The following is a 12146-nucleotide window of genomic DNA, read 5'->3' as shown; positions in this document are numbered from 1 at the left end:
TCTGCCATTTATAGTATACCGGAAAAAAAATGAATACTAAAAATTATATAAAGAAAATAGATTGCTTCTGTTTTCAAACAGTTCTACACCAAAACATTCTGCTGAAATGAAGTGATTTTTAATTTATACGAAACAGTCTCTAAATGACACTCGGGATACATTACAAATCTGGTTTTAAAATGGATTTAAATTTAAAACAAGTTTTACTCACAATGAATGTCAATAAATCAGGCACCCCAGCACACAGTGTGGAGATACAATAATTATGTGATGAGTTAACAGTCCACAGAGATATTTTTCAAATATGGAAAGAAATTAAATCTTTCCATAGCATTAACCCATAAGCACTATTCTCCTTTACAGACTACAATAATACTTCTACTTTATAAAGAATTCCCTCAGGAAGAAGTTTCTGGAGGTTTCCCCAGATATTTACAGCTACATTTTCTGTCGTGCTCACAACATCTGCAAAGTAAGGTACATCTAGGTCCAGATTCTTATGATCCAGGGGCTTCATAATTGCCTCCTCCAGATACCCTTTGATGTCGGTCAAATTCATAACCATTCCTGTAACAGGATCAATCTTTATCATTGTGCCCATGACCATTTAGATTGTTGCATTTCCCAAACAATTTCAAGTTTTCTTCATTACTCAGAGATGTGCTGTGGAGTTGGTGGCTCGCGCTGAAAGCGACGAGGCGGGACACTCGCGCCCAGCGCTGACGGCAGGAGCCCACCGCGTTCATCGCCGTGCTGTCCACAGCACTGGGCTGTGACCTCTGTACTCTGCCTACGCCTGGTGGGGGCCCCCTGTAGCTTGTTAATCAAGGATTGAAGGTGTAGGGATCGATTGCTCACCTTGCAGTCGATTCCTAATTTGCCCTTTCCCTAGAAGTGTAACTATTCAATTACTCTAGCTTCAGTTTTCTCATCTGTAGAATGGGAATTATTATGCTTACCTTACGGAAATGTTGCATCATATGCAGTAAGGTATTGTAAAAATACCTAGTGTAGTGTCTGCTGGGTGGAGACATTTTAACAAGTGGTGGTGTCATTGATGATAGATGGGGAGAACTGAAGAACTGTGACCTGACCGGGAGAACCTGCTGGATCATAGGGAAGTCAGTGTTTCCCTGGATCTGGGATTAGAAATCTCCATGGACTTGTCCTGCCTCCAGCCTAGTGGTGGATATCTCCCTGCCCCACGTCCTGGTGATGCAAGTGTCACACTAGCTGAGGATATACAATAAAAAACAAACCACTGACAGTATCAAGTGGTGGAACTGGCCTGCTTGGCCTGGTCCTTTAAGTCAACCACTCCTGCCCCACTCCAGGCATCAAATACAATAGCCCATAAAAAAGGAGCTGTAAACTCTGGGGGCTGCCCCGCTTCCTTCCTGGCAAAGATTCACTCAGATCTTATCTTTGCCCAGTTCTAAACTTGCCCCTGAGACTCTGATCTTGGCTCTGCACTGGCTCTTTGAATCTGTACTGGCTCCTCCCACTGGTGGACCTCAGCGTTCCCTACAACGCCCTAACTTGGCCAGCCTTTTCTACTTCCGGAAGCTGCCCTACTTCAGCCACTTGGTCTACACCCTTGCTGGGCTGGTCTCCTCCTTCTTCATGAGATGGCTGGTCAGGCAGGATGTGCTAACTGCTGAACCCCAGGCAGAAAGTATGTAGAAAGGGGAGGCCCCTGTGGAGCTTTTCAGGAAGAGTGGGGTCTGATCTTACACATTCGAGTAGGGACAGGAAAGTCATGTTTGGCTTTATGGCTTAGTGCAGCGATTGGCAAGTTATGGCTCCAGAGCCAGAGCCAGCCTTTGACCTGTTTCTGTAAATAAAGTGCTGGAAGACAGACAAAGCCAGCCATTCATGTGTTGTCTCTGGCCACTTCTTATTCTACAATAGCAGAACTGAGTGGTTGTGAGAGAGGCTAACTGTCTACAAAGTCTAAAATATTTACTAGTTGGCCTTTGTTAAAAAACAAAATTCAACTTTTTTTTTTTTTAAAAAGTAAATTTTAAAGGTCTTCTTGGCTTTATGAATTGCCAACAATTCATGAGTTGGGCAGCATCCTATCCAACAGATAGAAGGGAACTGGACAGCCTTACCTGTGGTGACGCAGGGAATAGAGTATTGACCTGGGATGCTGAAAACCCAGGTTTGAAACCCTGAGGTCACTGGCTTGAGCACAGGCTCACATTGCTTGAGTGCAGGCTCGCCAGTTTGAGCATGGCATCATCAACATGATCCCAGGGTCACTGACTTGAGCCCAAGGTTGCTGGCTTGAACCCACGGTCACTGGCTTGAGCCCAGATGGCTGGCTTAAACAAGGAGTCACTGGCTTGGCTTAAGCCCCTTGGTCAAAGCATGTGTGAGCAAATCAATGAACAACTAAAGTGACACAACTATGAATTAATGCTTCTCATCCCCCTCCCCCCATAAAAGAAAAAGAAAGAAAAAGAAAGGAATTGTACAAAATGACAGACATTATATACAGAAGGGAGAGGGACAGATAACTCATACCAGCAAAAAGTGAATTGGCTATAGCAAGGTCATTTTCCTTCAGGGAATGTCAGGGATCCAGCAGGCAGACGACCTCACTAGTGCTGACTAGATGACTCCTGATTGGTTTAAAATTCCATTTCTGGGAGAGGTTGAAACTATAATTTTTGATAATGTGGGGCTTAGCATAAGTGACTCCATTATGGGCCTGTTGTGTTGTTTTTAAAACACTTTATTCTTTTTTTTTTTTCCTTTTAACGTTGAACGCAACTTTATTTATAATAACTAGAAACTGGAAACAATACAAATATCCATCAATAGGTGAATGAATAGGCCAATTGGAGTATATGTGTACAATTACATATTCTTCAACAATAAAAAAGAATGAACTATTGGGACACACAACAACATGGATGAGTCTCAAAAACACGTTAAGTAAAAGAAGTTGGGCACAAATATATACTATGTGAAGTCCAAGATAGGCATGATGGTAGAAATCTGACCAGCAGGAGGAGGAGTTGCTGTTTGTTGTTGACTGCCAAGGAGACGGGGTGAGGGAAGCGTTCTACTCCCATTTGTTTATTTATATACATCATCTGTATATTGTATTGTGTGTTCACCGCCCAAGTCAAGTCTTTGATCACCATTTATCCTCCCATGTTCTCTTCTGACTCCCCCACCCCCCTTTCCCTCTGGTCATCACCAGACTGTTGTCTTTACCTATGAGTTTTTTCCCCCACTTAATCCCTCCACTTTTTTCACCCAGCTCCCTAACTCCCTTCCCTTTTTCCCAGCGCCTGGGCCATCTTTGCTCCAATGGAGCCTCAGCTGCGGGAGGGGAAGAGAGACACAGAGAGGAAGGGGGGGGGGTGGAGAAGCAAATGGGCGCTTCTCCTATGTGCCCTGGCCGGGAATCGAACCCGGGTCCCCCGCACGCCATGCCGACGCTCTACCACTGAGCCAACCGGCCAGGGCCACCCCCTTCCATTTTGACAGCTGTACAAAAATAGTTAGTGCATCAAATTTCCTCCCAAGTCAGTGGTGGGATTCAGGTGGTTCGCACCAGTTTGGCAGAACCAATACCTAACTTTTGGTTGAGTTCAGTGAAATACTTGTTAAAATGACACTTGTAATCAGGGTTCCCTCTAAGGTAGGTAACTGGGCAGTCGCCCAATGTGGAAATCACAAATTTACATTCCTTACTCTTTTTTGATGTTCCTCTGTATAACAGCATATTCTAAGCGCCCATAGTAATGTTTATTCTGTCCAAAGGTGAAAAATATTGCAACGGAGCACATCAATCAGGAAGCAATGTAGAAATATCTTAAACGACAATTTTGTTGTTTTTTGTCAGTGTAAAGCCAGCAGGCAGGGCCGGGGCCACTATCACAGCAGCCCGGCCCATGCAGGTTCGCATTGGATTCGGACAGTCGGTAAAGAAACAGCAGAGCCAAAAACTGATGGACCATAGCCTTTAATCCTACCTTGCACCCGGCGGGCAAGTAAAAACATACACTGGGCTCCAAAACCCAGTCACACTCAGTGCTCACAAAGCCACTGACTTATCCGAGTTTCCTAGAATCAAAGGTTTCTAGCTCACCAGCCTTCTTCTCCTCAGTTCCCCATCTCCTTCCTTATCCCAGATACAAACTCTACACAAACTGGCATCTCACTCAGCACTCCGCCATCTTGGCTGCTTCTCCTGGCCTCCTCCACGTGGCCTCCTTTAGCTGCTGGCTCTACTCTCTCCGCTCTCTCATGCTAACCTCAGGAACCAAGAGCGCAAACTCTCGTTCCGTCCCCATTTTATAGTGTAGAAATCCAAACCCTTAATCCAATATACATAACAGGGAAGTCTCTAATACAAAGTCACTTCTCTGAGGCATGATAGGATTGTACCACCTCACACCAAAAAGGGTGGGACAGGCTTAATCCCAAAACCAAGGCTACAAGGATTCTGCTTGCCCCTAGCCCACCCCAACACACATTAATATCACCTGGGCGACTGCCTCCTCGTGTTATCTTTAACAAAGTGAGCATAATACATTTTATCCGCCCAACAGTCAGGTATTATTTAATATTTTTCCATTAATATTTTCAAACTCTTATAATGTAACCTAGTTTTGTATACCTCTTTTATTGTTCTTATTTAAGTATTAAATGCATGAAATAATAAACTACCTTTCAGTATATCTTTCTTTTTTTACTTAAAATGGTCATTAGGGCAGAAAACTGGTTGTTAAATATTTGAATCCCACCCCTGCCCCAAGGTGTGACCTGAGGAACCCAGTCTTGTACAATTGCTTCACCAACTACTATAGTCCAAAATACTGGGGAAACAGACTTAGTGTCCCCACCTCCTGGAGCTCTTCACAATCCACTTCAGTGTATTAAACGCTCTAAAAAAGCCTAAGCAGAAGAATCTGTTTATTGTTTAACTCTATTTGCCAAACTTCTTTGATCTACCAAACCTACTTTATCTCAGAATACCTCTTAACAATCCTGAGAAGCTAGCATTCTGTGGAAACACTAATTAGGTAAAATGATTTTATATAGCCTGGTTCTCGGCCCTTCCCTGCCCCTAATGAGCTCAGTGACCTTGGCTGAATTATATATCCCTCAGGCCTGCTTCCTCATTGGTTGGGTGGGTTAATGTTGGCTGCTCTATCTCTCTTACAGGTTTTTCAAGCAGGTCACTGAGATAGTGTGAGTGAAAATGGCCTGGAGCAAGACGACTTGGTGTAATTATTTTTTTGATTAATTTTTCTTTGATGTATTGTTAATAATGGTGATGTGGAGAAGGTACTAGGTCAAGGTCCTCAGTTCCCTGTTCTAGTCCTCACTGGTTAACCAAGTGACATTAAACAAGTTATTTCCCCCATGGGGCTTCAGTTACCTCCTACTAGGCTGAGGGTCTTTTTTTTTTTCTTTTTTTTCTTTTTTCTTTTTTTTTTTTTTTTTTACAGAGATGGAGAGTGAGTCAGAGAGAGGTAGATAGGGATAGACAGAAAGGAAGGGAGAGAGAGAAGAGAAGCATCATTTCTTTGTTGTGGCACTTTAGTTGTTTATTGATTGCTGTCTCATATGTGCCTTGACTAGGGGGCTACAGTAAACTGAGTGACCCCTTGCTCAAGCCAGCGACCTTGTGCTCAAGCTGGTGAGCTTTGTTCAAAGCAGATGAGCCAGCGCTCAAGCTGGCGACCTTGGGGTTTCAAACCTGGGTCTTCCGCTTCCCAGTCCGACGCTCTATCCACTTCACCACTGCAGGGTCAAGCTAGGGTGGTTAATCTTTAAGTATCTATTAGTTCTGAAATTCTGATACCCTTTGGTTAGATGCATACAATTACCCTACTTACCTAAATCAATGGGTTTCTCTCTCACAAACCATGAAGACAGCATAGCCTTGATTTTGTTGGGACAGTGTCTGTGTTCAGCACCAGCTATGAGAAGGTATTATTGATAAAGGGTTTCTGGCACCACAGACAGCTTAGGAAGCAGAGCAGAGGCTTCTGGGAATGTCTACACCACAATTCTCCATTCGGTATCAGAGCCTTTCTTTCCCTTTCCTTCCTTTGCTCTAAAGCTACTCTGCCCAGACATGAAGTTCAGGCAGCTGGTTAACAGATTGGGCAAAATAAAAAAGCAGAGGTCACCCCCGAGAAGACCATGGGACCAAGTGTGGAGCAAAAGTCCCCCAACACGCATGAGATGAAGTGATTATAAAGTAGAATCCACATAAAATTTCCTTTGGCCACTGTGAAGTCAGCGGGAGATGCAGGTTGTAAAAGAATTGACAAAGAGTAGAAATGTTAAAGGAAAAGAATTTTTTTTTCTTCCATTTTTCCGAAGCTGGAAACGGGGAGGCAGTCAGACAGACTCCTGCATGTGCCCGACCGGGATCCACCCAGCATGCCCACCAGGGGGCTATGTCCTGCCCCTCTGGGGCGTCGCTCTGTTGCATCCAGAGCCATTCTAGCGCCTGGGGCAGAGGCCAAGGAGCCATCTCCAGCGCCCGGGCCATCTTTGCTCCAATGGAGCCTCGGCTGCGGGAGGGGAAGAGAGAGACAGAGAGGAAGGAGAGGGGGAGGGGTGGAGAAGCAGATGGGCGCTTCCCCTGTGTGCCCTGGCCGGAAATCGAACCCAGAACTCCTGAACGCCAGGCCAATGCTCTACCGCTGAGCCAACCGGCCAGGGCTGGAAAAGAATTTATTACTTTCCAAGAAAGGAAAAGGCCAGGCACCAAGATGATAATGCAGGCCCTGCATGAGGTAGAAAATTGGTTTTTACTGTTTTTGTTTTTCTCTGCAGCATTAAAGCAAAGGAAGCAATTTATTAAGCAAAACTATACAGTTTGCACAAGGCACAAGTGGGCAAACTCTACTCTGTGTGCCCCGCCTGTTGGACTATTAAGGGTTGTATACTCTTAGCTTCAAGCTAATAGACAGGGCTTTCAGATTCCCCTTTCCTAAAGCTGGGACTGACACACAGGGTTTCAAGGCTGTTGGAACATCTGATGATTTTGTTTTGACAAATCTTAAGACTGCTGATTCCCTCGTTCAGTGGGTGAGATAACCCAAACTCCTTTTTTCTTCTACTTTTCCTGCCCTGATAACTGTCTGTCCTACCTAATACCTAAAAAGGATTGTGGCACTGAATTCTTTCAGTGAAAAGGAGTGTAGGTTCTCTTCAGTAGCTGCTTCCTACTGAAGAGGAGAGATGCTCTCCTTTGGAGCCAAGAGATCTTTGCCTCTGTTAGAGGGACGATGAGTCCTGGGCACGAAGGAGGCTGTCATGGTGTCTAGAGGTGGTGTTCCCTGAGTACGAATAGGGCTTGTAACCTGGTGGAGACAAACTGGTTACAAATCTTAGTATTACTGGGGCAAAAGCCAGAATGACAAAAATTATGATGAATTATTTGATGGAAGAAAAAAAAATTTTAATTCTCAATAATTTTAAGTCAAAGCATGGAAAAAAGGCAAAATATTAATTCAGAGGGTAGTAGTCAAAACACTCAAGAAAATTAGAAAAATTTAGAATTCAGTCTAGTTTTTGACATTTATAATTGTTATAGGTTTTATTGAAATATAATTTTCCCCCTAAAATTACCCTTATTTTTATTCAGGAGCCAAATCAAGTCTAACTTATTTATTGTTTTAAGTCTAGTTTCAGTTTGGCCTGATTATTTGCATAACATAACAAAAGTATTAATTGACTATATAGGCTTTTTAAAATTTGCTTAGTTGGAATCTTACAAGAAATCTCTAGATTGAGCCTTAATTAGCCCGTTTGGGAGAAGAAGTCAAGCCCTACCGTTGCCATCAGACTTTGCCTACGGTACCTATAAGTTTGGGTGCATACCTCAAGCCCTTGAGGGCCCCAAAATGTCTGGAAGTTCTTTACTTGCCATTTCGAAGAAAGCGACCTTCATGTCTTACCTAGAATGACTTGCCATGAACCATGTGAACAAGCAAGGTACCAGGCCATTTTTCTAAGGGACGTCATTGGCTTTTAAAAATCAATCTCAATTCCTTATGGCTTTCTGGTGACATTTAGAATCCAGGCATGTTTTTTTTTTCAGACATAAAATTCCAGTCTAAGTCTTGGTTAATAAAACCACAACTAGAAATTGGTTCTGTGTCTTATAAAGAGAACAGATTTTTATTGGATTTATGCAAACAGATATATTATTATTACAATAATACTTATTTAGAGTTGCCAGATTCAAAAGAGATCAAGTAGGAGAAAAATATATAAATGCCCTAATTTGCTTATAAAGATATGCTTTACTAAATTTCTGTTAATTAAGAAACAAGTTTTCTTGTATTTGGAAAACAAAAAAATTTAACCATTAACAATATTCTGAACAAAGTCAGAACAATAATAATCATTTTTAGTTTAGTTAGCCTTATAATTAATTTTTATTTATTCTGATTATTTACCAGTATTTTTTTTTTTTTATTTTTGTACCTTTCTGAAGCTGGAAACGGGGAGGCAGTCAGACAGACTCCCGCATGCGCCCAACCGGGATCCACCGGTATGCCCACCAGGGGGCGATGCTCTGCCCATCTGGGGCATCGCTCTGTCACCACCAGAGCCATTCTAGCGCCTGAGGCAGAGGTCATGGAGCCATCCTCAGCGTCCGGGCCAACTTTGCTCCAATGGAGCCTTGGCTGTGAGAGGGGAAGAGAGAGAGAGAGGAGGGAGAGGGGGAGGGGTGGAGAAGCAGATGGGCACCTCTCCTATGTGCCCTGGCCGGGAATCAAACCTAGGATTCCTGCATGCCAGGCCAATGCTCTACCACTGAGCCAACTGGCCAGGGCCTTTACCAGTATTTTTATAAATCTATTTCACAGAGTTCTATAAATCTTTATTTGGTTTAAAAGGATAATCTGATCATTTATTTTTGAAACTTATACCAAAATGTCTGTCTCTAAAAGACAAAAAGAAAAACTTAAAATGGCATGGTATAAACCTGATTATAATGAAACTGACAAAAGAATGTTTTTTTTGTAACTATTTTAAGATAACAATCAGAATTACAAACAAAAGTATATTAGGATCTTATAGACATTTTTACAAAAATTTCAGAACACTTATTTTTATAAAATATATTTATACAAACAGAATATAGTTATTGTTTATTATTATTTTACAAAGCTTTTATGTAATTTTAAGCATTCAAATAAGCCTGATTAGTTTAAATTTTTTCTTTTATTAGGAGAGAGAACAAAGTTTTTGAGATATTCTAGGGGCCTACTGGGATGAACTAAAGTCACTTTTGTCTCTCAAAATTTAAACGCTGGGAAGGCTGGAGGAAGGCTTTTTGTTGTGTCTGTTCAGTAACTTCTGTTACTGAGACAGTTGTCTGAATCCTCTTTTTTGTTTGTTTTAGAGAGAGACAGAAAGGGAGAGATGGGGAGGAGAGAAATGAGAAGCGTAAACATGTAGTTGCTTCACTTTAGTTGTTCACTGATTGCTTCGCATACGTGCCTTGACCAGAGGCTCACGCCAAGCCAGTGACCGCTTGCTCAAGCCAGGAACCATCGGCTTTGGGCTTCAAGCCAGCGACCTTCGGAATTGAGCCAGCGACCTTGAAATCATGTCGATGACCTCACTGTTGAGTCAGCAACCTTGCACTCTAGCTGGCAACCTCAGGGTTTTGAACCAGGAGCCTCAGCATCCTGAGCAGTCACTTGTCCACTGTGCCCCCATAGTCAGGTTGTCTGATTCCTTTAGACCAATTTTGTATCAGAACTGAATAAGTGGCTTTAATATTGGCTAAGAAATTAATTAATTTATTTCTCTGTTAATTGGAAATTAACAGTTTTAAAAAGTAAAGAGAGATCCTGGGTCTAATTAGTAGTTAAAGTTACTATTTAGCTTTATTATCTATTTATAAGCCTTTCTTTTCTTTTCTTTTTTTAAGATGTTTTAAAAATATTTTTTTCTTTTTGGTAATATGTATGTCCCTTTGCTTTATATCTCTCTTTATTTTAACGTTTTCTTTTGTATTTAATTTTTTCTTTTATCCCCTGTACAAAAAAAACTTTTGTGACTTTTACAAATCTTTTGCGACTTATTTAAAAATAACCATTTTTAGAACAATGTATTTTTAATCCTCTCCTTTAAAAATGTACCTTTATACCTTTTATTATTAAAATCAGAGTTTCTTTTTAACTGAATTAGAACTCCTAATTCTCAGAAACCTTAACCTTTAGTGACAACTAAAAGTAATTAGCATTCTTTAGATTCATACTTTTATGAATATATTTTATAACCTTTAGAAACAAGTTCTTTCATTGGCAAATATGCTTATATTTTTAAAAGACATAACAGAGATGACAGGAACCTTTTGTAACCCCAGGCAAAACAAATACATATTTTTTGTTAATAATTTTAAAAGACATTAATTAAACTTAAACCAGTAGTAATATCAAATGCTTTTATAGGCCACCTGATTCTAAAAAAAACCATTTGGAATAATTTATACTTTACTATACACACAGATAGTATTATTGATAGTTGTAGAGAAGGCAAGATTTTTCATTTGTTCTCAACAACTTTCCAAGGAGATTGAAGAGGAGGAAGGAGGCATATCAGGCATAGAATTGTTTTATTGATTGATTGATTGATTGATTTTTTAGAGAGAAGAAGAGAGAGAACTGGGGGAGAGAAGCAGGAAGCATCAACTCATAGTAGTTTCTCATATGTAACCTTGACCTGGCAGACCTGGCAAGCCCGGGGTTTCGAATTGGGGACCTCAGCATTCCAGGTCAATGCTTTATCCACTGTGCCACCACAGGTCAGGCAGACGTGGAATACTTTTGAGCTGCTTAGATTTTAAAAATGCCATTTACCCCCTTTTTTTATTTTATTTTACATTGAGGTCATGATATCACCCCTCCTGTTTCTATAGCCTGCACAAGATTTGGAGTGGTGTTAATTCTCCTGTTGGTCTCAGACCACAGCAGCCGGCAGACCTCCAGGAGGAAGCTCTGAGATGTTTAAAAGACTTTTCTTTTTCTTTTTCTTTTTGAGCTTTACTGTCTGAGAAGGGAGTGAGATCTTTCCTTCTTTTTTAAACAATTAATGTATTTCCTTTTTGAATGTAATTCTCATTGTGTAACAACATGAAAACTGGTGTATAAAACCATTTTGATTAGCCATTGACTTATAGCTGTCAGTTTTTCAGTCAGCTAGAATACAGCCTAATGGACTCTGGTGGAACTGAGATCAAGCTACCTATTTTAAAACCTACACAAAATCCAAAACAAAGACAAAGTTCAAACAAATAAGCATTTATAAATCAAATCCTCCAGAAGGAGGGACTGAGACACTAGTCTTATAATTTTATCTCACACCAACCGGTACTGCAAATGACCTTTATAAGGTCCAGATGACACAAGGCCCAAACGTCAGAGACAGAGAATTCGCAGTGTACCTAGAATAGCGAGAATTATGGACAGACAGCGAGACAGATAGACAGATGAGAGCTCTCAAACTGGAATCAACTTCTCCTATTTTACAGACCTGAGTACAACTTCACATAGAAATAAGACAGATACAGGACAGGGACATGTGTAATGAATGACGTAAATAAAATCGAACCAAGCCTAATAGCAGAGTTACTACTCGGCCCCCAACAGTGGAGAGAATGAACACAGAACATAACAATTACCATGGCAAGAGCTTACAGAATAAGAAAACAAGTTTAGGATCCAAAATTCTGTTTTATTTAAATTTAAATGAGCACTTCATAAACATTTTAATTTCAAGCAACAATGTTCAGAGCATTTAAATACAAGAATGAGACTATTTTATAGAGTATATACAATCAGTACAGCTAAATAGTTTTATTTTAGAGCTGGCGTTTTTTAACTTTGCATGCCAATAAAATTAGTGTAGGCATAAAAAGAGCTCCATTTTGGCTACCTTAAGTTGATATTACTTTTAGTTAAATCTTTCTATTTTTGTTAAGTATTTGCAAGTAAAGTCTCTATATTAAGATCTGTAAGAGTAGCCTGACCAGGTGGTGGCACAGTGGATAGAACGTTGGATTGGGATGCGGAGGACCCAGGTTCGAGACCTCAAGGTCACCAGCTTGAGCGTGGGCTCATCTGGTTTGAGCAGAGCTCTCT

Source organism: Saccopteryx leptura, chromosome 2 (genome assembly GCF_036850995.1).
Source record: "Saccopteryx leptura isolate mSacLep1 chromosome 2, mSacLep1_pri_phased_curated, whole genome shotgun sequence".
Taxonomy (NCBI): domain Eukaryota; kingdom Metazoa; phylum Chordata; class Mammalia; order Chiroptera; family Emballonuridae; genus Saccopteryx; species Saccopteryx leptura.
Note: the sequence above shows the minus strand (reverse complement) of the source record.